The sequence below is a fragment of the Scatophagus argus genome, chromosome 14 (assembly GCF_020382885.2).
Source record: "Scatophagus argus isolate fScaArg1 chromosome 14, fScaArg1.pri, whole genome shotgun sequence".
Taxonomy (NCBI): Eukaryota; Metazoa; Chordata; class Actinopteri; family Scatophagidae; genus Scatophagus; species Scatophagus argus.
In genome coordinates this window covers 17,222,132-17,248,231 of record NC_058506.1, presented here as the reverse complement: position 1 = coordinate 17,248,231, position 26,100 = coordinate 17,222,132, and the positions used below count along the sequence as shown (strand labels likewise).

Sequence of the window (26,100 nt, the reverse complement as noted above, 5' to 3'; positions counted from 1 at the left end):
GGTGCCTGAGAGTGGCCCGTTTCCCATTTATAATCAATTTCACTGCTGATCCTATTTGTATTTCCAGCTCTTCTTTATCTGCTTACACAGCATTACTTATTGCTGGGTTTCATTATCAGGTGTGCAGCTAGCCATGGAGGAGAGAAGGCCTGGCTAAAACAAACGCTTTAGATGAAGTCCTGAAATGCTCATTTTATTGTCAAAGTATGCCCAGCCTCACTGAGTATCAATTATTGAAGAGAACACCATTCCTCACTGATATACTAGAAATTAGAAAATATGTTGAAAATTATTTAAATAGCAAATTGTTTTTACAGTAGGGAGGAAAAATGTGTTATATAAATAAAAGTCAATTTACCAAAAGGGAAAAGGTGAAAGGGAAAAATATATGAAAACTGAGATACTGTAAAGCTCAGTTCAGGGTATTCATTTCCAGTGCTTTCATGTTTCAGCTGCTTGATACCTAATGATCAATTGTATGACCTTTCATTTTTCACACAGTTTAAGTTCCAAGACATACAATTAGCCAGAGAAATGACAGCAGTGCCAGAACAACCTTTATTTTTTTATTATATGACCCCCAATTAGGAGCTATTAGTTAGGATTGTGAGGGTTAAAGCTGCAGGGCCCAGACACTCAATATATAGAAAACATATACTCCCTGCTGTGCTGTGCATTTTAATTGGCTACTTCAGTAGATAGAGTATAGAAAGATGTGCTTTCACCCGAGGGGTCAAAATTGGCCTTGGCAGTCAGTGCGCAATAGACATTACTGCTATTACCTTCTATAGAACAGCAGCAAAACAACATTTATATTCAAAAACTGTGCATATTATGTATTTAAATTACATTATTTTGTAGATGTAAATAAATAATAGTATGCACAGTATCTGTTCCTCATCTCAAAATGATATCGGCATCGCTTTCACACTGTTAGTGCTTAAATGTTCAGAATTCTGCTCTGGACAGTCACAGTGCTGGGATTTAGGGAGGTATAGTTTATTGTCATATAGACAACTAGAGGCTGTTTTACATACACAGTGAACAATGGCAATTGTCACATTTTTAACTATAAAAGAAAAATATGTTAACATTCAGTTTTGTCTACCAATGTTTTGGTTTTATTTTTTGTTGCTGTTTTGTTGTTCTTAAAGACAGAATGTGATTAATGTCCAAAATCCAGTTTTCATCACTCATTAAGGTGTCTTTGAGCAACAAATCTGCCTCAGGCTCACTGCTCCTGGCTGCCCTCAGTATTTCTATCCTTTTGTAAAATGTGAATGTAACCCCCCTAAATGGGTAGAAATCACATCTTTCCCTGAAAACCCAATTACACTCAATGTAATATTGCAATTTATGCACAATAAAAATACTCCTCAGCATCTCTGCTTTTTCCAATGATTTCATCTGTATTCTGATCAAAACCACAGGGTTTATCTTAAAATACAGCACCAACATTTATGTATTCATACATGCTTTGTTTTCCAGCTGCTTTCCAATTCAGAGTACAACTCGCACGATTCTGAGAATTGAAATGTACAAGACTGTATATAAATAAAACAAACACATCCTGAGCAAGACGACCAAGTTTATCAGCAGCTTACAGTCTATACAGTACAAAGTGTAAACTAGAAAACACTGTCTGTCATGGGCTTATCAAGGGCGGGATCCAGATGAAGAAAATTTCGTACTTATGTGGAATAATTAAACAAACATGGAAATTAGTTTTCCTTGACCGATGGTTGCATATAGAATAAAAGAGTGAATGGCATATACTGTATGTGTTGCCCCTCTTGATATACATGTTTAAAAAATTTCCAGCTTGCTTCTGTGTGAGAGGCAACACCTGCAGCCAGCTTGTATTCATGTCCTTTACAATAGAGTCCCACGGTGACCCAGTTTCACAATGAAAAACATCAAAATGTCCACAGAGACTTCTCATACTCCTCCTGCACCAAACTCCACTTCTCTATTGTCCATTCGTATCCCCAGTACTTCCAAATACTCACATTTACATGAAAAAATGCCTAAATACTTCTGTATCAGTTCACTATGTGCTTGCTCATGAGGTGGCCTGATGCTGCACTTCACATTATAAACAAAGAGATAGTAAGAATGTTGGAATGTTTTCCTTGAATTTCTGTTCTCTCTAAATGACACAAATCAAACTTTGCATGCAAAACAATCTGTGTAATACCACAGGTTTTTGCCTCCATTAACAGATTTTGAGCTGTTTTGAAAATCAACATAGTAGCCTGAATGGAAAGGTGTAAGGCTTAATTGTTTTCTGGCTTACAGCCAAAGTAACCATAGTATGTGGCATTTTGAAAGTGACAAACTGCCTGTACTTTGACATTTTGCCCATGTCATCATCGCTCACGACCAAATTGCTGGGAAGAGTGGTGAGGTTTTTAAGGTATATCAAAAGCATATTGAGGCCTTCTTGGATGCGAAAGAGAAGTCAGCACTGCTAAGCTTCACCCTGGGGGAAAGTCTAGGGAGTGATAACATTGGCTTTTATCACTAGTTGTACGGATGACTGCATCCTATATTGTTCAGGGACAGGCAGACCCATCCATCTCCATTGGCTTTCATACAGTAGGCGGCTGTATGGATCAGGGAAAGAGTATCGGTTTGAAATGTCAGGGTGATTTGGTTGGCCATTTACTTTTTCTCAGAATTGCTCCTGTTATTATGCTTTCTCTTTTGCCATGCCCCCTTTTCTCTAGTGGAATATGTTATATATTTTTTTTGTTTTTAAAAGTTCACATATACACTGTATGGACAAAAGTATGCAGACAAACCTCTTTATGGGACTGTTTTTCAGGGGTTGGGCTCGGCCCCTTACTTCCAGTGAAGGGAAATCTCAATGCTTCAGCAAACCAAGACATTTTGGACAATGCTTTGCTTCCAACTTTGTGGCAGCAGTTTGCTGAAGGCCCTTTTCTATTCCAGCTTGACTGTGCCCCAGTGCACAAAGCAAAGCTCCATAAAGACATGGTTGGATGAGTTTGGTATGGAAGGACTGGTCTGCACAGAGTCCTGACCTCAACCCCATCCAACACCTTTGGGATGAACTGGAACAGAGATTGCAAGTCAGGCCTTTTAGTCCAACATCAGTGCCTGACCTCACAAAAGCTCTACTGCATGAATGGACAACAATTCCCACAGAAACACGGAGAAGGCTGTCATAGCTGTCTGTGTATTTAGAATGCAAATTCATTAAAGTCCCTGTCGTAATGGTCAGATGCCCCAGTACTTTTGTCTATATAGTGTAAGACTAACAAATAAAAGTTCACATTAGCACATGGAAAGGGCCTGAAAATTACATTTTGTAGAAACTTGTTTTTTGGTGAACTGGTTAAACATTGATTTTACCACTCTGATTTTTAAGGCTTATTCTGTCAACAGAATGACTGATGGTGTGAACAGTGTGTCTAATGGTGAAATTTAGTCATCAGAGAGACCAAACACATTCATATTTTAAACTGCATGCAATATATCATAACTGCATTTAGTCTTTGTCTCCAGCTGTCTGCTCTTAGCCATTTTCCAGACAAGGTGAGGGTGAACTTCGAGGTGAAGCTTGTAATTTGACATTTGTTGAAACCCCTTGCTCTCTTTCGAATTGAATCTCTTTGATGCATTGTACACTACTTTCCTTAAACAGTCAAACTCTTTGATGCACAATCCAGCTGCATTTAAAGCATCTTCAAAAGAGATAAAAGAACTAGTTTAGTTCAGTAATGATCTAGAAATACTGTGTGCTCTGAAAAAGTTAACTATTAGCAATTCAGTAAAGGAAAACAGAACAAGTACCTGGGCAATATTTCTGAAAGTTACTGAGTTACTTCATTTATGGTGTATAAATGAAGCAACAAAAAGTATGTAAAGTAAGCATGTTTACCGGCGCTGTAGGTAAATGATCCCACTGTGAGAAGAAAACTTGTTTCCCTCCCATGCCTGAAACTCAACCTTGAGGTTTTATAATGTGCCAATGATGATTTGTAACCACGACTTGAAAGCAATTTCCTCAGGGAGTCAGATCACTGACTGGCTGAAATCACACATGCTGTCTGTTAGCACCAAGTGTGCATGGACACATGCATGCACGGAGGCACCTCGGCATCAATCACAACCCAGCCTGAGTTTTTAATAGGAAAAAGAGCAGCATAATAAATAACACAAGCCAAGCGTATACTGTTACTAATGATCTTTAGATTAGCCATTATGAGGAGCAAAAGTGCTGCCAGTCACTTAATTATTCTCCATGGGTGTCTGGGCCATTGTATCACAAAACACAAGTGTGCCAGAAAAAAGAAATAATACTGTTGAGGAGAGAGAGAAGTTATGATTGTTGAGTTCATGGGTATTTGTGTGGGTACTGCATATCCTGTAATGCAATTTTAAAATTAAATGTTCCTGCACGTGTGTGTGGCTTTGCAGGTTGATATGAAGCTGCACACAAAGATTTATGTGTAGGTGTCCTGGCACAACTGGGTAATGAAATTTTGTGTGCTCGCATGTACGCAGGGGATGCTTACATTGGAATGAGAAGATGTGATTATACATGTTGAATGTAGTGACCGTGAATTTTCAGCAATGTTATAAATGAGTTCATCGTTCAGATTGTGGAAATAGAGCACATGTTTGTCTACTCACTCACCTGTCACAAGTCACTCTGACCAAGAACATCACTTAATCTCCAAATTGTAATCTGTGCGGGTTTGTTGAAGTTCATATTCAATAACATAACTGTGGCATGAAATTTGCAAGTTTTTCTAAGTGCCATCTACTGTTCGCAACGCCGCACCTCTTAAGTCAGAATTTTTAAAGGTGTGAAAGGAAATGCATCTCTACCCCACTTGTTAGCCTGCCTGTAAAAAGACAGGGTGGCTACGATTCAGAGACAGGGTTTGATGTTTTGTTGTACGTCCGGCAATATGACCTCATGTATTGTTAAGGTAGAGATATCATTTGTAGATTGTACGATTCGAATGGCCATAATTGTAACATCTGTTAGCTTATTAAAGGGAGTTGTCAGGGTGGTTTGTTGAGTGAAGAGACTTGCTTCCAGACATATGAACTTTTCCCCTCATCTCCAGTTTTTGAGCCATTCAAGTTAATCTGGTAGATCTGCGTCATCAAAAGGGAGATTGCATTTGGAAGGTTCGAATAGGGCAAGATAGAGACTTCCCCAAACAACGTGTCAGTTCATGCACAGGAAGTGATTTCGTCATAGTTGATTTCTTCATTGGTAGTTGTTGTTTTTCCATATCTTTTTAAAAACTCAAAGAATGTCAGACTCCAGACTTCTACAGGCATTTAGGCCTGCTAGATAAGGTATCTCAGCAAGGCAATACTGCATGTTAACAGCTAACAGTTATTGTAACCAAAATAGAAACTACATTACTAAAGTAATCCCAATAATCAAACAGTCAACAGATCAATCAAACAAGATAATAGTCAAGAATACCACATAACATCTGAACATCTGAAATAGACATGGCTACATGCAGAGCATAGGAGGTCTGAAGATAGCAGAACAACTCAAAGACCATATCTTTGTGTTTCCCTTAAATATCCAACCAGAACAAAGCACTTCGTATTTACGTGTTGATTGGAAATTGACACTCTTTCTGCTTGGGTACCTTTTGATCATCACACGGCATATCTAAAGACAATAACAGCAGGAAGGGGAGTGTCTCTCCAGAGCAGGGACATTTCTCCCTGGGTTCAGAGATATCACATATAAATTGTCTCTAACATTTGTTCACTTAGACCTTTGCACTTCTCGCACTGAGACCATTAAAATGATATCAAACATGAACACATTTTCATGGTAGGTAACATGAGCCCATATTTGTGATTTCATTCTCACTGTGCCAGATTTTTTGTTTTTTTTTTCCTTTTGGTTGCACTGCCTGCAAAAGAGTGAATAAAACTGTCAGCGCTGATTAACAGCTATCATTCTTTTACCTCCTGATTCCAATTGAGTGCCATGTCACTTTGATTTCATTTAAAGTACTGAGTCATTCATCAACACTGTGAGCAATCTCCCTCTCATGCTGTTAGAGTTGTCAACTGATGATGAAGAGAGAGGAAACAATTAATGTCGTTATGCATGCATGAGTATATTCCACTGTATTCCTGTGGCAGCGATGGTGTCTTTTTGTGGGGGCCCATTAAAAAAACAGAAAGACACACAGCGAATGGGGAAAGCGGTGAGAGAAGATACACAAAAGCACAACAGGACATGAAGTATGAACTGAGAACAACAAGGAGGAGATTGTAGACACACTGTGTGGAGGAGGACGAGGGGGAAAGAGAGAGGGGACTTTATTAAAAGTGTCCTGTGATTGTGTTGTTTACGCCTGTAATCTTCTCTTATTCCTCCCATCTCCAGCCTCTGGGACCCCGTCTCTCTCCTCTCTCTGTCTCCCCTCCCTCCCCCTTCTGCCAGGGGCCCAGAGACTCTGAGATGCTGAGAAATTTTGCATTTCTGCACCTTCTATCTGTTCATAAGTGGTTGTCTTTAGGTTTTTGTCATTATGTTCATGTGTGTGTTTTGTTGTTTTGATATGTTGTTTGTTGTCAGTGCAGTAATTATATATTGAAGAGGTGGCATCTCACTCTCAGTGCTCAGATATGCTCAAAATGTATTTTTGAGCTGCGGAAAGAAACTAAAATGGTCATCTGACAGCATCTTTGGAAATAAAATGCTTTTCAAATTTGGTGCCTTCAGACTATCTTTTATCTCATTTTCATTGTTATCCCAGATTTCTTTTGAAAACCCTTTATATCGCCCAACAGCAGAAAAAACATCAACCTGTAAAAATGACAAGGAATATTAGATGAAAGCGCTGAACGAAAATGAAGCAGAGATGTGTATCTATTTGCTGCTGTCTGTTTTGAAGCCTTGTGAACTGCAAAGTTGCTCAAATGAATATTAACAACATTCAGTGGAACAAATTTGTCAGCAAAATAGAAAATGACCACTGAACAGCTGCAAAAAAAAAATCTGTTTGATCAAATTGTTTATACAGTTTAAAGATACTTACTATTAAAGGCAGCCAGCTGGCAATGGCTGTATTTTGGTCTATTTCACAAACCAAGAATATTCATTTATATTTTATGCCAGAGCTTCTGGGTAGTTATTGCAGTTTTCTATATTATTGTTCTGTTGTCACATCAGACAGGATGTACTGACCCATAAATATAACCCTTTTCATGCTGTAAAAGCTGCGTTATTTGAAGCAGTTAAGCTTATTTGAATAATTTAGCCTGTATCCAGCATCTATCAACAAACACCCCTGACCTTGAATGGTGACCTCATTGTATCTGCCTTGCCTGATAAACCATCTTATACCTTACATGAAATCACAAATGAAAAGAAAGTAAAATTCGTTGGTATAATTGATTGGATTAATTTGATTTTTAAAAAAAATGGGAATAGCGTGTTCGGCTCCACACAGGTCCCCATCATCATGTCTTTAATTTAATTAAAACCTATCTGGGATAACACAATGAAGCCATTGAGATCATTCCCATTGAGGTACTGGTGGTCCACAATTAACATCCCTATCTCCTGCTTGGCCTGTTCAAAGAGAATTAAGGGCAAAGGAAGGCCATGAGAACTCCATAAAAATGCAAATCTGAGTCACCTGTTTCATGCAAATCACTGCAGAGGTCAATTTAAATCCGCTTTGATTTAAAATCTGCTATTTCTTTATTCCTTCTTCCCCTGGCCAGAGGCATTATGTTTTTCCAGTTGTTGTCCATACATCCAAACATTCGTTCGTCCTTTTCTTGCATGCTTGATATCTCCAACATGTTCACTCTCCCAGCTCGTCCAACATGGGAGCTTGGTCAGTGGCTCTAAAGCTTCAAACTATGCTGCTCTACTTACCACTTTGGTGTCAGTTTTTCAGGTGCACAGTTCTGCGCTCTCAATTCATAATAATAAATATGTAAGTGTCTGGTGACATTTCAGACTGAAGCTTGCTGTGGCAGCAAAACTACTTGATTCGATTAAAAAAAATAAATGTGTATTTTGCGTAGTTATTTATGTATTGTATTGTCTTAAGTTCGGTTATGTCACATATGTTGAATAAGTTAAAATCAAGTTTTGTATGACAAAATTGAAAGATCCACTTTTAATTTATTGGACAAACTGTATGTCACGGTCAGAAATTAACTCCCTGTTGACAACTTACTTGCTTATAAGAGCAACACGCAGTTTTTTGTACTTCAGAGCTGCGTTTGTAAAATGTACTGTCATTCTAATCTATTGCACACCCTGTTTCCCTCTCAGTAAATGAGGTTCTTCTTGTGCTCTTTTGAAAAACAGAACGGGATAAACTAGCCTGCTCTGTTGAAAAATAAAGAACCAAAAAAAAGTAGTCCATGATTCACTTCGCTATTGGCAGGTGAAAGAAAAGAACTGGTCTTCTAATGACTCCCCCACATGAATATATTCACAATAGCTAGTTGTCAGGCTGATGGCTGCTTGTTGGAAAATTTTAACATATCACCCAACTTAGTGGGTATTTCTTTTTGTAAGTCGTCTTTAGTGTCCATACCACTGGCGTTTTGGTTGAAATGGAATGAGTAGATAAACAGAATATTCACTCAATGCTTTTGTCATCTCTCTTTGTCATTTTCTTGCACTCTTGTCTAGTTCACATTTTCCCTTTTTCATTTATCCATCATTCCCAGACTCATCTGTCCCAGACACCCGATTTCTCTTTCTGAGTCTAAAGTTTGGCTCCATACTGACATGGCTGACTGTGTTCCCAGCAGTCCAGCAGGACATTCGGCCAACTGGGCCGCCAGCCACCGATGGCCTCCTATACCCACAACGATGGCGTCCAGCTCCATTTTCTCCATGCCAGATGGTTCTCAGTAGAGACCCAGAATTGTTGATTCACAACCACTTTCTCCCCCCTTTCTCCTCCCATCAGCCTCCTTTTTTTCATCGTAATGGAGCTAATGTTCAGCTTTGTGGACAGCTAACAGGGAGGCTTGGGCCTTATGCAAACTTTATGATGGCGGAGACCATCGTCTATTCTGCACAGTGTAGAGATGATGTGTTGTTCAGCGCTGCACTTATTCTAACCCTGATTTATGCTGAATTATTGATGATCAACAGGGTCAGGGTTTGCTTTTAGTGCTCCCCTGCGGGGCTTTGCAAGGCTTTGCACTGCATCTGCATTCATAATATCATCACCACCCAGACGGCACAGAAGAGACTCTCAAAGCAGCCAAACTTCCATGTTGTCAAGTAATTGGGTTGTAAGTGAATAGGTTGACATTGTGTGTGTGGGTGTGGATGTGGGTGTACACGTGTCTCTATATCTAAGTATTGCATGCATACTCAACATTTTTGATGACTTTTCTTTTGTTATGACATTTCTAAGTGAGAAAATGTGAAAGGTTTCATCTTCAGCTTGAGTTTTTTAGAACAAATGCAGAAAAACATTAATGAGAAGACAGAAAACTCAAACAGAGTAAAGGTGGAAAAAAAATAAGTTAACTGATAGAATGTACAAGCGTGAAGTCAAAACAATCAGCTAATTTTATAACTCCACAAACCTTCTTTTCCGATGCTGCTCACATCTGACAGACTTTATCAACCTTTTCAGCTCCTTTCCCTAATGCATAAATAATTAATGAAAATGGTATCCCCGACTGTTTAGAGCAAATTAGCTGATTTAAACAGCTGTGTCTAATTGGCAAAAAGTTTAATTTTTGAAGCAATTGGCACATCAAAAAATATGTCTACAATCCCTCTTGATATTCATTTCCAGTCAGTGTAAATGAACAAAGCAATTTTCTGTGCACAACTCTACTGCATATCAAAACTGATGTTCAGGTTAACGCTGAGGTCCTTCACTCTGGACGAAACTGATCCCTTTGGTTTCTAAGTTTTTTTAAAAAGGAGTCTTGAATCTTGAATTTGAACTTGAATATCAAACCTGGGATAACCTGCACTCTGTTAATGATTCAGTCAGTAAAACCACAGAGGTACAGCAGCGGTGCAAAACGGGTGGAACGGTTCATTATGAATGCGACCATCCACTCTGTGATGAAATCCTCCCGCTGCCCTCATATATTCACTACTTTGTGGTAAAGTAAAATATCTCTTATCACTATGTAAACACACTTATGTAAATTGTTTATTGTTGATGCCTAACTCTGTTTTTTCACAAGCCACTTGCTGCTGTAACAAGGTGAATTTCCCCATTGTGGGACAATAAAGGGAATCTTATCTTATCTCCTATCCTATCAGCCATCATATCACTGAACAACACTTGCAGGGTGTGTGCCTTTGTCGGCTGTGCATGTTAGTATGTGAGGTTTTGAACATTAGCGTAGCAGCAAACAACTTACTCTGTAAAGACATAGTGGATTATTAGCATCTATAGCAGAGAATGAAGTTGCACTCCCTCACTGTGTGTGGTATTTTGTTTTAATAACCAGTCAAAGTACAAAGTCCAAGCTCAGCTGAAATTCGTCAATATGTTTATACATGTTGCAGTTTCACATTAAACTGCACTTCAGTGTTTAATGCTTGATGTTCCTCTGAACAGAAACTCTAAGTCATATTGTGTGTTTAGCTCCGCTGTAGGCTGTTAGTAACTTGTTAGATCCCTTAGTCAACAACATGACAGGACTCTGCTGCTCACCGGCTATTAGTGGCATCCCAGCAGCATCCATACATTCAATACTATCCAGAATGTCCATCCCTCTTGTTGGCCTAGAATCCTTATATTGTTGCTTGATATTCTTTCCAAAAAAGGTAATCATATTCTGTTGTTTATCTTGTTGTGTTCATCTTTCTTTCACCTTGCTGAGAACATAAAGGGAGGTGAGAGGGTGTGGCTAACATGCCCGTTTGTTTTGTTAAGGTGCTCGAGTCTGTAATCTACTGGCTGAAAATCTGATATGTTGAACTTTTAACTTTGATGCACTCCTTCACTACTTCATTTTTCATCAATAATAATCCACACTGAAGCAGAACATGAATTACTGCTTAAATATGATTTGTATTAAATGTTTAAATCTGTGTAAATGTCATCCGAATGTTTGGATGTGCAGTTTTAACATCAGTTTAAACTGGGACACATGAAATGAAGCAGATTAGAGAAAAACACAGCATTTGTCAGAAAGACATTTAATAGCTTTCAGTGTTTGTGCCCTAACATCAATTCAAAGATTTCTGCTGGGTTTACAGGGGTTTTTATTCATATTTTCAATATGAAAAGGTTTTTCTTTTTCGTGGTATTGAAATTACTGCCAGGTTTTTTAACTTTAAAGTTTTAAATGACTGTTTTGCTCAGAGTAAGTAGTAATTTGTATGTTGATGTGACAAGAATATGAGCACACTTCTGAAGGACTCGGGCGGATTGTTTGTAGGCATACATCCACGCCTTCTTCCTTTTGCAGCATCCAATAAAGTGTTAACAGTTTACTGAGTTCACACAAGGATGTTATATTGTTTCATTGCAAAGAATAATTACTTTTTAATACCGACACCGATAAAGTAAGATCCATGACATGTTTGTTATTTATGCATTTTTCATTTTAACAAGAAAATCACATTCAGAAGCGAACTCAGGTCTTTTACGGGTAGTTCTGCTTTTGATGAGCACGCACACAGACAACAGCAAAAACAAGACGGCTTTCACACAAAAGATCCATTAAGATAGCGCATGAATATTAGATAAATACACTCTATTACACTTATTTTTCTTGCATGACAGTGTGGGGTGGCTGCTCTTTGTGGTTCTGCTGTCTGTGCTCGTGGTTCTTTGTGTGTGCGTACGTGTGTCTGTCTGTGCATGTGTTCCTGAGTCATTTTCTCTATGGCTCTCCCTCATAAGATATTTACATGGCTATCTATTATGAATTGTGATCTAATTGAAGCTGAGTGTTCCCATCATGCCCCCTCTGTGAACTCACCACATGTGCACCAGGTTTTAAAAAAAACTGGATCCATCCTCATTTTGGTCTCCTGAGTGAACCGAAGCATGCATAAAGCCCATGTTGTTACATACTTTCTTCTAAACTTCTAAGGTTATTTGGTACATCCTGTGCTTGACATATTTTTTTCATTTCCTGATTGTAGGTAAACATCTGCAAAACTTGGCAGAAAAAACCCCCCAAACAATATCAAAACAACTATTGCATTTTTTATTTTATGTTGCAGAACGTGTGAGCTCAGTCACACACTTTAAGTCGGCACAAACAATGCCCTTGGCATTTCTACCAACAAAGAGTTTGTCGCTAGTCTTAGCCATATTCCCTCCATCAAATTTAACTGCAAAATCTAAATCCAAGTTGGATTCACCAAATACCCACATCTCCAGGCAAGAGGCATATTTCTGGACTCATGTGAACACACTGGCTGTTCCAACAAGCCCTAAATCCCTAATCCTTTACACATTGGAGCAGATCCACCTCCCTTTCTGTCTCTGTTCACCTCTCTCTTTAAAAATATTCCATTTTTTTCCCTCTTCCTCTCATTTCCAAACTCTCTTGTCCCCACTCACAATCACTGTCTTTTGCAGTGTTATGCCTAATACTTCAAAAAAAAAAAGAAAAAAGAAGAAGGGAAAAAAGACAGTCTAAACACCCACACAACTGCACACACTGACCGCTCAGTGGTGGTCCCTCGGATGCTTGGCCTCCATTCATTTCACCAGCTTCCATCCAGTCACCCCTCCCCCCATTCCACTTTCTCCCTGTCCCCAGCTCCCTCCCCATCCTCTCTCTTTTCATCCTCCTCTCCGTTCTGCTCATCTTTTGCACCTTCCTTCTTCCTGTCTGTCACCCTCTAGTCTTATCTTTTTCTCCCTCTGTCATGGACTCTTTGTCTCTAACTCTCCCACTGCATTGTAATTCATGCTGTCCTCCCCTCTGCCTCTGATTTTCACCCTCCTCTCTCCTGCCTCTCACCTGTGTCACTCTACTCACACCTCAGCTTTTAATATGGAAACTTCAACACGGTGGTGTCGTATTCAGAAGTCGAATTCCGAATCTTCTCACGGGATTGCAGTGTTATATGTTCTGTTTTTGCTTTCACTCGTACGTGAGCTTTGTATTTACAGTTTTATTTACAGATGACATGTGAAAATTGTTTCGATGTTAGTTATAGAGCTGGAAACTTCAGCTTTGTCAGATGGCCAAGTATTTTTTGCTAGGAGGCAGAATTGGGCCCACAAGCTGCTGTTTGTCTACTGCTGCCATAGATTATGCTGTGCAGAGCACTGTTTGTGCCGCAAGTATCTCAGCAATGTTCAAAAGCAGGGCCAAAAAGTTAGCTTTTTATTCATAGGTAATTAAATGAATTTGCATACCAATAGGTTTGTGGGGGATGAAAGCAGGTGTGAGGACTTGCAGTTGAAGTGTAAAATTTAAAATTTAAACAATGAAATGTAAATGTGCATATGAAAGGTGCTAACTAGAAAGCACTCGAGAGTTTATACCTCTGCCAACTTTGCACAATCCTCTTTGCATATTATTATAAAAATATATCTACATAAAAATACATACAAATAAGTAATCAGAGACAATTACGGGTCATCAGATGTTTTTTCATTCCGGTGCACTAATCTTGAGACAATAGAGAACATTTAACGATGTCAAAAAAAAATACTTTAAAAGAATCTGTTCTCCACCTGCAAAGTTCTGTTTTATTCATTCAAATCGCTTTAGTTCTCAGTTATCCAGTGCTGACCCAAACCGACTCAAGCACCAGGGAGTTGGGCTACTGGCCCGAATCCATTAAGGTCAAAAGGTCACTTGACTTTCCTTTGTCCTCATCCACCTCCACTTCCACCTCCTTTCTTTTATTCCCCACTTGTTCTTCCTCAGGCCTCTCATCTTGTCTCTCTCCTCCACGCCAGTCCCTTTGTTTGCTGTCCCCCGCCCCCCGTCCCGTCCCGTCCCGCTGTCACCCCTCACTTCTGAAGTAATGACAGCCAACTGTCAACACCACACCGGCTCTCCTGACCACTGAGCAGTCCCGACAGCAGCCCTGATGAGATCGCTCACTGAACGGCCCTCTCTGGGCAGGGCTCAGTCAGAGCTATTTCAGATGCTGGTTGTTCTGTTTTATTTATTCATTAGCTTCCGTTTTTGTCGTTGTTGTGTCTAGTGTGTTTTCATAGTACATTTATTCATCTGTGCGTGCCTAACCCCTTTTTGGCGTATGTTTATCTTTTTCCTGATGATTTAGATCCAAAAAGAAAAATATATATCTGTCTATTTTTCTCCATGGTGCTTCTTGGGTTCCTTGAGGCAAATCATCATTTAAACATTAGATCTGTCAGTTGTATAAGAGGGGAAAAGTGTTAATGTATTATTCAGTACTTCTAATTCTGGGCTGATTCTTTTGTGGCTCTGTCTTTACCTGTCTGGTTTAGCACTGTCTTTATTAGGTGTCCGCTGGGGTTACTGCTGGTCATGAACATGACTATTCACTTGAAAAGCATCAGCTGAGAATTGAATAATGCTGTCATAGGAGTGAGGTTGTGCTCAAAAGTATATCATCTTGAAAACTCTGCTCTTTGTGTGTGGGATAATTTTGTAAACTGACACTTTTTGACTCAATTTGCTCTCAGAAAATGTCTGGAAAACCAGAAAATTAGTAAACCTTTAGGGTTTCTGGTACTCTGAGCTCTACATGAGGTGTTAATGCCATTCTTTCTTAAGACATTGCATCATTTGATGTGTTGATTATTGTGATGAAGAACAATGTCCAACACGTTCCTCATCCCCCATAGGTGTTCATTTGGGAGCCCTTGAGATCTGGTTGTTGCTGCCACAGATGTTATCGGAAGTTCCAACAACCAGGGACCAGTTGTGGATTGGATTTTATGTAAATGTCCTTTTGATGTGCCTTTTGTTTCAGTTATTTGTCTGTTTTCAATCATTTGGCCTCAGTAGTCTTGGTTCCTTAAAGTGATGAATGGTTAACAAACACCATGGTTCAGTAAGCAGAAGTCGGGGCCCTCTTCTGGCCCTCTGTGTTGAAAGGCTTTGGGAACTCTGCTTTTAAGACTGAGAGCTAAGTGGCAGATTTTAGTCTAGCTTTTAGCACTATGGCTCTGTGTATATATTTTTACCTATTATTTCATAGAGATAGTCTATAAAGGCCTTTGCAGCACTCTAGACACCCCCTCACCGACTCTGCAAGCTTCCTGAAGGGCTTTCATTTCCAAGATGATGTCTCAGTCTCATCCTGTGGTTTTGTCTTTATCACCTTTCTCCCTCTTGTATCTCTCCATGTATGTCTGTTATGCCATCTTTCTCTTATTCTTCACACTGAAAATAGCCTGTGTACCATGTCCAGTATGGACAGGACCACAAAAGCACACATAATTTATTTCTAAGGAAACAGTCTCTTTAAGCTCTTTCATAACCCAACTGAATTTAGTAAAAGGCTGGCATCATATTTGATTTTTTAGCTCTGTGCAAAGGCATTAGAAAGTTACTTTTCCATATTTCTCCCTGAAAGTAGTCCTTGTTGACTGTAACATCATAACCTCAGTTCAACAAAGCCAAACTCATCTCTGCTTACCTGATAAATTCTCCTTGTGGCATTAGGCCTCTCTCTCTTTATTTATGCAACTGGATTTTTTTTCTCTTTCTTCTACATGGAATGTAACAACCATGTTTTACACATGAGAAATTAGCTTAATTCCACTCCTTTTAATTATGTTTTTTTTTGTTTTGTTTTTTTTTACTTAGAACAGTTGATGTATTTTCACCCAGTCTGTGCAGTTGTGAGGAGCAGTGTCAGTTCAGCACAATCAGTTAACTGTAATACTTTGCCATATTAGTGTTGGCAAAGCACTATCACATCTTTCCACACACTTTACAGTGAATGTGATTCAGCATGGCATGACTGTAAAATCGAACACTGCTGCTGATGGAGATTAAAGGCCACACAAGCTACTGAAGAGCCACTGAATCCTAAAGCTGCAGGGAATTAAATGTGCTGCGTCACAACTCAGTAGTCATATTTGTAACAATAGACTAGCAAGGAAAGTGTACTTGTCTACTACTGTCAGGTATATTGTGACTGTAGTCTGAATACCATTACTATCAGCATACTGCTGCCCCTGTGATTGTGTATGAAGACTTGCCAGGTTCTCAGCTGCTTGTTCCACAGTTGCTTCCATTTTATTGCCCCTCTTTAATGTCCAGGCAAAGTGTTCAAGTAAGCAAAAGTAAGCACTGCAACTGCATCTACACGTTAATTACAATGATAACGTATGCGTAAACTGAAATTTCTTCGTTGTATCACAGTCTTGCTGTACTGCAACACATCTCAGAACTCAAACATCAAATATCTTGATGAACATTTGTTTGCACTACAAACTTGTTTGCTCAAAAATGAATAACTATGTTAATAAATAAATAAACTGCAGCAGTTGGCACTTGTAGTATTCATTGTATATTTATGCAAGCACACAAGCATCAGAATAATCTGGGATGTACTGCATCTCTATCGGCACAGATTTTTCATACAGTAAATCAGCATGTATATATCCTCCACTCCTTCAGCAGTCTGTAATTGCAAAGCTTGAGATGAGTTCAAGTGAAAAGCTTCGTTCACACAGGACTAATACTACCTTGGGGACGCCTAGTGATTTGTAATGATAGCACAGATCTTCTGGGATTTCAATCTTTTGTGAATCTTCCATATCTGGCAGGCAGAAGTCCCCTCGACAATACTAATCTTATGCAAATGGTGGTCTCTAACATGATCTATTTTTCAGCCAGTTTCCTAATCTTTTTTCATCTTGTAGATGTGAAATTTCTTTTTCTTTTTCTAATGGCTAGTTTCCATGACATTTAAACAGAAGGTTTAACTTTTAATAGTCAGCTAGTCTAAAAGCAAGAAAACACTCAAGAACACTCAGAAAAGTCAAAACTGAGCCCAATTTAATGCATAATGTTAAACATTGTCCACAACATGTTGCTTATATTGCAATAGCCATTTGAAACCATTAATCACAGTCTTCAGATGCAACAGGTAACCAGCGTTATTGATATAAGATTCTCATTTTTCACAAAGTAACACATCGTTTCAGTGTGTAGTTTAAATGTGTACTGTAGCATCTTGACCCCTGAAAGCCATCGAGGGGCTGCGTAGACGGGTAAGTAACAGATGTTCTCGCTGTTGCGGTTTCCGGCTTCTTGTCTTTGATGGAAGATTTTTTTGCTCATCACTTTGCTTTGAGGCTTTTTGCCTGGAGAGACGGGAACCGAGAGAAGAGAAAGGAATGCTGCATGCCACAAACGTAACCCAGTGAGTTTAGTCTTCATGGGCTGCGGGTCAAAGTGATGAAGCATCTGTTTTGGACAGCAATCGATTGCTTTGAAATGATTCAACATTAATATTCCCTCTCTCACCTGAACCATGTAGTTGTAGTTTACTGACCTTTACCACACGATCGCTATGATTTGCAGACGAAATAATTCCACTACAAAAACTTTTCAAGCAGTAGTGCACTTTGGGGTTTTGTCCCCCAAAGTCAGAATAATGTTTAACATCTCAGGTTTGATTTTTTTTTTTTTTTTTTTTTTTTTGAGTGCACTGTTGTTGTCACTTTTTCATTGGCGATTGCAGCAAATTTCATCATCTCTTTCTTTTCTATACAAGAAGTAAATTCACTTCTGAGAAGGCAGCCTGTTACGACAGGTAGAGCGCTTACCTGGAGCCGACATTACCTGACATTCAGCAGTACATTTTATGTGAATGTTGTGCATCATAACGTCAGCAGTGAAGCTCGTCCTCAGTACAAGAGAGGAACTTGAATTCAGAAGCTATATTTGGGTTGTATTTTGCTGTGCACTTTTGTTTGGCCTGATTTTGTTCCAAAGCCAGTGTGTAATAATATATTTAACACCAGTGAATTGTAAACCTGATAGGCACACCTCTAAAACATTCTAGAAGCATGTATGGAAGAATGCTGCAGCCCTTTTATAGGAGGAAACAGAATAATTTTGTATTATCTGATGCCTCAGTGCTCTTTGATAAGAATCCTATTGTGGCCTGTAATATTCTGGCCCTCTAAATGGACACAAAGGATTTAAATCACAACACTATCTCTGTGTGAATGAAGAATTAAGCAGCCAAAGCCCACCCAACAGAGGAAGCTTTTACAAACCGCATGAGATGGTGTAGTCCTTTATCTTCTCTCTCTCTCTCTCACCTTTGTGCCTCACCTCCGTGGTCTCTCGCCCTGCGGGGGCTATTAGTCATCTTGGCTGTGGGAGCAAGGCCATCGGGGGCACTTGGTCTCTGTTCTCCCAGAGCCCTGCAGGGAGGGAGGTTCAGGTGTGGCGTCAGCAGAAATGCAGTATATACTGTGGAGAAATGTATAAATAGAGAGATAAATAGCGAGAGGCTGAAGATGGATCGAAGGGATTAAGATGCTGTTGATAATAAACAGGGACGAGTGTTGTGGGGCCATAACATGGGAAGGTTTTAGAGCTGTGGAAAAATTGTGTTTTTTAATATGGGAAAACAAACATTTTTACACAGACTAGAGCATCAGTCGTTTTTCTTGTCACACACATACATGTATGTTTGCACAAGCACAGATGAAAATTTAATTTAGGCCTTGGAGATGGAGATCATGTGGCTGTAAAGACTTGCCTGCAGGACACAAGAGGGACATTTCTTCTTTTCAAACACTTTCCATTTGTACACCACAGACTCCTTAGATGGGATTTTTTTTTTTCCATGAGAGATTATATTCCCCACACTCACCTGCACGCTCAAGCCTATTGCAAAAAAATATGTTTGAGAGCTTATTTCATCCCTGGCCTTGGTGGCATTAATGTGAAAATATGAGTGTGGCAGCGGAAAAGGGCTTGACACTCAAGCCTTATATTGCTGTAGCCTTATTTGTAGCTGCTGTGATGGTAAAATTGCTGTAAATAATATAGCAGACGATGTGAACCTGCTTGTGTGAGTCACAGGCAGCTATGTGTGTAGTCACGTTAACTCTTAGACATCCTTTTGTGCGCACCTACACGATGTTAGATATGAAACAGCAAAACATTCTTCAGAACTCTGATCCATCTGGAGTTGGAGCAGATGGTGTCCAACGAGCATCTGCGTAAAACTTGTTTTCGTGAGCAAAGCAGGACATTAAGGTTAGTTTGTATTCAGTGTGAATGTGGATTACTGTTGAATGAATGTTTGGATCTATGAATATGGATGCAGAAACATGTTAATTCATACATTTTAGCATGTAATTTAATTACATTTTTAATCCAATTAAGTCTTTTTAATAAAGCAGCAGTGTATTTGGCAATATAAGAGAAATTAGCTTGACTGCAGTGAAGTTATATGAAGATATTTTTACTTTGAACATTTCACAGTGTATTTCCTGTAGGGTTGTAATGTCTACACTTTATTCCATCCGCGCAAAGGAAAAAAAGAAAACAACACACATATTCCAGCGTGTCCTGACCTGAGCTCATGCAGTTTGTCAGACTGTTACACCCTACGATCTTTACTTCCATCTTTTATTCGTATTTAATTATCAGGGAAAGCCCAGAGGCTGCATCCCAAAATCATTATAGCACAAGAGGAAGCCCCGCCTCCCTCCCAATTCATTTTCCGTCCCCTGGGGAGGGCAGACCACAGAGCGAGAAGCAGGTACCTGTCATACCATAACCAATGTGGTCGTGTGACTGACGGCTGCCTGGTGTGAATTTCAGCTCACTCTGGTCTCACAGTAGTTTCCTCCTGCTGCCAAAGCTTTGTACTCCCAGATGGTTCTTCAGCTCTCGTTGCATTTATGCTTCCTTCAATTCTATTTTGTCTTTATTTTTCTGGGCATTCACATTCCAAGTTTCCTAAAGAAAATGCCAGCATCGAAAATAGCACTTTTCTTACACAAACATTGTTTTCATGCCCAAATTTCATGAATATGGTTGATCTCTCTGTGATAGTTTTATCTTTCACTCTCTTTGAGAACATCTTTTTTTGAGTTCTTGGAATGGCTGTAGATTCCAGAGTGACCATGAAAACAACTCAGTTGATGGAAATAAATGAATCAATATTTGTATAAAAAGATGTGTAGCTCATGGCCAGCAGCGGTCATTGTAACAGTACATCTGTATCTTCACAATTTTTCGGGCAAAATATTAATTTACCGAGAATAAAGAAAACAGCCTTGAGTTTTAAGAGTCGACTGAATGGGAAAAAGTTAGTTTCATAAAACATTAGTAGTGACTGAAAGTGAGTGTGAGAGTTTTTAACATAGAGCCTCACGATATGTGCTGAGAATGAAAGTACCAACATGGTTCAGTGAATCAAATGGATTCCAAAAACGTGATATGTGGTGTATTATCACGTTCATCCTCCGGGCCTGCCCTGGTCTGTGACCTATCCTATCACCAATCACAAACAAAAAAATTACCTATAAATCCCTAAGTATGTGGTACGCAGAGGATCATACGGCAGCACCAGGCAGCAGTAACGGCAGCTGCAGCAGTCCAGCTCTCCGAGGTCTCTCTTTCAAGAGAGCTGAGCCTTTCGATGGAGCGGCAGCAGATATACGGGGATCAGAAGATCAATACAGGCCTATCAGCTGAAGCAGCCAGATGAGCCCAGTGACATTTTGTCTGAGGCCCAGGCTGAATATCCTTGCTCTGTAGGGGCAGAATCAGCCTTTCTCTCCGCCTCGCTCCATTACTGTGTCTCAAAGAAGCCCTTTTCAAAGAATTTTCTTCAGTGCACCAATGGACGTGCTATTTGTTCATTTGTGTCTTTCTCTTTTGCTGTCTTTTACCTCTGTTAATGTTTCATCTCTTTCTGTATTTCAGTTCTCTGTTTCCTGCTTTTGTTCATCTCAGCTTTTTACTTTTCTCCATTACTTTGATTTGACTCCCACTGAATGTGTTCGTACCTCATTAGACTCATTCTCTGCTTCTGCAACTGGCCACCCTTCCCACAACATTTTTGAAAAGATGTGTTATAGTTCCAGTTTAACTCTGCTGTGTAATCAGATTAAACAGACACACAGACTGGGGCATGTTGTCATGGTAGTAACATCTGTGAAAAGTAAATCCCTGTGTTACACTCCCCATTTCTAAATTAACCACATTACATGTAATACCAACATGCAGGAAAACCTCTTAAACAGCAGCAGTGACCAGATCTTCATTTCACTTGATTACTTCTTTCATTTGCATCCTTGACAAGACAGTCAATAATCTGATAGGGTGGGGCAGAGGAGGAGAAACATCAGCATGTGGGAGGAAAACACTGTGTGTGTTAATAAGGGACTCGGCGTACTCTTAATCAGCTATGACTTCATCCTTTAGTGTTACCATCAGCGTTGTCTCTTCTAAAATGACTGAAGTTCATTTTTAAATCTCTACCACGTGTGCTCGTTCTTCGCTCCTTGGTAGTAATGAGTATATAAGGAAGAACGGTGATGCTTCCTGTTCATGGCAAACTGAAAATTTGTGTTTTGTGTTTGTGTTCTTTCCTTTGTAGTATGTACATGTCAGTAAAATGGTTCCACGAATGGGGCTGATGAAATGGCTTCAGTGCCCATCCACTGAATCACATGTAATGAATGTCAAGGTACTGGCTAACCTGTCATTACACAAGAGGTCACAGAGGTAATGGGTAATTTGCAGCAAATAATGGAGAAAAATGGCTGTGGGACTAAGTTTCTGATAATGCAATTAACTTCTCGAATTACCTCATGCAGTGGTGTTGCTGTGGTCGTTTCCAATGTCCGCTGATGTCTTGTCCTCTTTTGGTTTTTGTTTTTTTTTTGTGACTGACGAATCTCAACCGACAACAGCAATCAGAAAATCCATCGGCATTAGTTTCAGTGATGATTTCTACACATTAACGTTTATGGAACAGAGTTATGGCAATGTGTTTATGAGCATTTAAAAAATCGATGAAAGACCGCTACATTGCATATTATGTGAGATTTGAATTGGGGAATTGAATTTTGAATTGCTACCATTTAATGTTGAGCAACCAGATGGATTTGTTGCAATAACTACACAGACAGCACGCATGCATTTCTGTTTAAATAAAGCTCTTATAGACTTGCTGAGAGTGTTGACTATGACTCCATCATAGAGGACGACAGCAGGCGGGGCTGTACGACTGTCTGGTTCAGAGGTTGTTTAGCTGACTTGCTGGCTGTCACCACTGCTGCAGAGAGTGTTGAAGAAGCCAACACGCTGCCCTCTGTTTCCATCACCCCTCCAGTAGAGGTTTGTGGTCATTTTGAAACACGGAAGTTTGCTGCCTGCCATGCTTCTGTTCCTGTATTAGTTAATGTGGAGTGATGCAGCTAAAAAAAACAACAACAGAAAGTTGCATTGATTCGACTGATCACTGATTTAAGGGGCAGCCTGAGCGTCTTTCGGATCAGTCATCATTAATGCTCTGCCAAAGGATTTTGGGGTCAGCTATTGTGTGAGTTATCGGATAATTTTTGCTTTATTTCTACAGTTTTTTAAAAAATCAAACATCAGTGAAGGATGCTCTGAAAAAAGCCGTGGGGTACATTCGGGGTACAACAATGTTAAATTCTTAACTGAAACATGAAGAGAGAGAGCAAAACATTTGTACCAAATATCTAGATGACACAAGCTGAACTCTGTCATGCAACATGGTAACATCATGTTACAGTGAGGCAAAATGGACAGTTTGTTCTTATCTTTGTGTATGCCACAGCATATCGCACTTAACACCGAAGGCTGCTGCTGTCCATTGATATTCCAGCTCAGTGTGCACATCAGCGACGCTTTGTCCAACTGCACGGCACAGGGAAGACAGTGTTTGACAGCGCGTCTCTGAATTTAATTATCTACAGCTGCATCAGAGCAAATAGAATGATCTGTAGGATCAGCAGATGTGACGGAGCTTTTCTTGGGCTGCAAAACACATATACATAAGCAGATGCACTTAATACACATGCACACTTTGCATGCATATTCACGCTACACAACTACAGTCACACGATTGAAATGAAAAGATGACACAAGGACACTTTTGGGGCTGAGCTCTAACACAAGCTGTCTTCTGACAAAAAAATGTCTACTCTGTTTGTGTAAATGTCATGCACTAATATCCTGAAGGCTTTGTGTCTGCAGCTTCTGTGTTTCAGTGGTTCAGGGCGGTTTTATAATGTGGAACCATTGCATGCAGCGAGTCCCACATCAGCGGGGCAAATGTTCTTCCACTCTAATTAGTAAGAAGCTCGGCAGTGTCCTTCTGTCTCTCTGAGGGGACTGTATCAAAAACAAACAAAACAAGCCCCCCCTGGATTCAATACAAAATAAATAAAGTTTCTTCTGATTGCCTTTAAATGTTAAAAGGATTTAAAAAGCTTGACAGTCTAGCCTCAGGTATAAATATATTGAGGCATATTTTAGTTGCTAAATGGTGCTTGTTTAGAGGTTTAGACAAGTATTTTGCTTCCAGAGAGAAGTGACATGTATTGACTTTTTCTTTTCCTCTGGCTGTGTGTGTGAGAGAGAGCTTTATGTGAACATGCTGCACAATGCATATGTGATTGCGTGCATGCAGACCGTATGCCTCACTCGGGATTCAAATTACCAATGGCTTCATCACAGAGATACAACAAGGGTTGAGGCTGACAAGATTGTAGCTTCTCCTGACACAAATGAAAAGGCAGTCAGTCTGGCAGACAGTCATGCTGTGCCTCCAGTTATGCTCTCATTCACTTGGCTTGCATAAAAGGAAATGAAAGGGGAAACTTATCATTGTCTGTCGAAAAATGTCAGAAAGATAAGGCAAAATGGTCTTAACGCATTGCACAAATCCCCCATGTTCCCATGCAATTATCGACAGAGGTCCTTGCAAAACATGTCCTAGAAATCTCTGATTGCAGTGGACAATGCCCGGTCTCAATTGCCCGGAAACGCAGCAGAGCTCATCATCAGAGAGCTGACAAAGAGACAGAGAAAAGTATACACATATACAGCAAAACAAAGAGAAAAAGTACAGAAGACCCATAAAGATCTGAGTGACTGGATGGTCAGCCTGGCATTGTCTTGGCGCTGAACTTGTAAAAGTCATTCATAAGCACTGTGCCTGCAGCTTAGACAGGGAGGATTATTGAACAACTCTTTTAGCCTCTTAAGCAAGTCACAATTGTACCCAACATGGTGCAAGAGAATGTGAGACAAAGGACTTACAGCGAGGATGAACAGAAGCAGTAGGACTTAGCTAAATGTCAGACAAGCTTGTGTGTTGCAGATGTAACTTTTGTGCACTTTTGTTTCTATTGTTTGAGCGGTTGCTGCTCATGTACTCTTTTCTTTGAGCAAAATGGGAAAGGGCGAGGGTGGCTGATGGAGTGAAAGAAGACGCAGGGAGGGAGTAAACAACACGAGGAGGAAGGAAGAACAGCCACCAGTGAACTGCTGCCGGACGGTTGTTGCTAAGCGTTTAATCTCTCACGCTTGGAGAATACAAACGATCTTGTAATCGTCCCCGACCTTGACATGAACGGGAAGGTCGCAAGGGAGCTGGGCTATTTTGCATTTCCCACAGATGCTTTGCCGAGACATGCAGAACAATTAGTAAACTGGATAAAAAGGAATTGAGTCTGTCTTATTCCACACCTTACGATCCCCTCAGGGTAGCTACGTGGCACATCCCCAACCACACCACTTCTTCGAGCAGACTCCAAATACTTAATTAGGATAAAGGAGGAGTCAGTGCCACCAAGTGAGGTTAGGCAACACATATATGTTGTGTGTGGGGCTGCAAATACTGATTTCATGTGCGAATTAATCTTTATGTTGATTCGTTCATTGATAAATGGCCTAATTGTTTCATTTGAAAACGTGCCTTTCGTTTGCAAGCACAGATGTTGTGTATTAGACAGTGGCTGAACACTAGAATTTATGTGTGACTGACACCTCAAAATGAGTAGAAGAGTGCTAGTGTATTAATGTGTGTGTGTATGTGAATGCGTGCGCTCACACACACACTTTTAAGCCTTTATGTGTCTGCCCTGGATTCGCCTTTATATAATTAAGGGACTTTTGTCCTCCGACAACAGCGCATTACCTCTATTATTGAATATGCTGAGATATGATTACACTCCAAGCAAATTCAATTTCTGTTTTCAGCAGTTTGATTATAAATGCCCAGACTGGGCTCTTTTAAGTTAAGCTGGGATGGTTTTTAGCCTTATTCCACAATCCACAGAGGGATAATAGAACTGACCCTTTCTCAGCATCTTAACCGACTCAGCCTCAAAACAACATCAAGTCCCTTTGGGATGTGTGATGTATTTGTCTCTTTGTCATGTTAAAACAGCCTTCGCAGTATTGAATGTTCGAACTATTATTTCATTTTCACCGTTTTCTAGTGCTGTTTTCCTCTCTAACTTGACATTAAGTTTATTCAAATGATTGTTAACATCAAATGAAATGGAAAAGAGATGGAATGCCTGAAATTTTAAAAGAAGAAACGGTTAAAACTCAAACTGAGTCATGTAGGGGTGAAGCTTACAGTAAAAACACGTGAAGCTTACAGTAAAAATTCCGATTCTTTTCCGCAGGAAAATGCAGGAAGAAAACTGGGGAACAAAATTATTTGACTGACTAATTACATTTAGAATAAATAAATCAGATTTATTTTGCTTGCATGTGGAAATGTATTTGCATGTATTTATTATATTTGGACGTAAAAACACACAGGTGTCGATATAATCAAATAAGCTCCCAGCTGGAGTTGCTACTGTGCCAACACTATGTGGGTGCCTGAGTAGGAATTGTTCATGTTTGCCAATATTGTTGTTCTCACAGTTACATGAATAATGTGTAAACGCAACTCAGTTGTTAATATCAAATTTATCACCACTGACATTTACCAGGTTGTCTTGAGAGGAATCAAGTCCCCTACTTGTACCTGTTGGCGAATATTATCATTACCATCGTCATTATCATTATTATTAGTAGTAGTATTACTGCAATGACTCCAAGTCACATGGGGGCATAAATCCTCAGATCACACCAAGAGAGGGAGATCCCAGTCAAGCTCACGGAGTCAGA

At 39.7% G+C, this 26,100-nt stretch overlaps 1 protein-coding gene across 3 annotated transcripts in view; it reads left to right on the top strand.

Moving 5' to 3' along the window:
* fstl4 (follistatin-like 4) overlaps positions 1–26,100 on the top strand; it is a 247,803-nt gene that overhangs the window by 121,176 nt on the left and 100,527 nt on the right. The window lies entirely within an intron of this gene.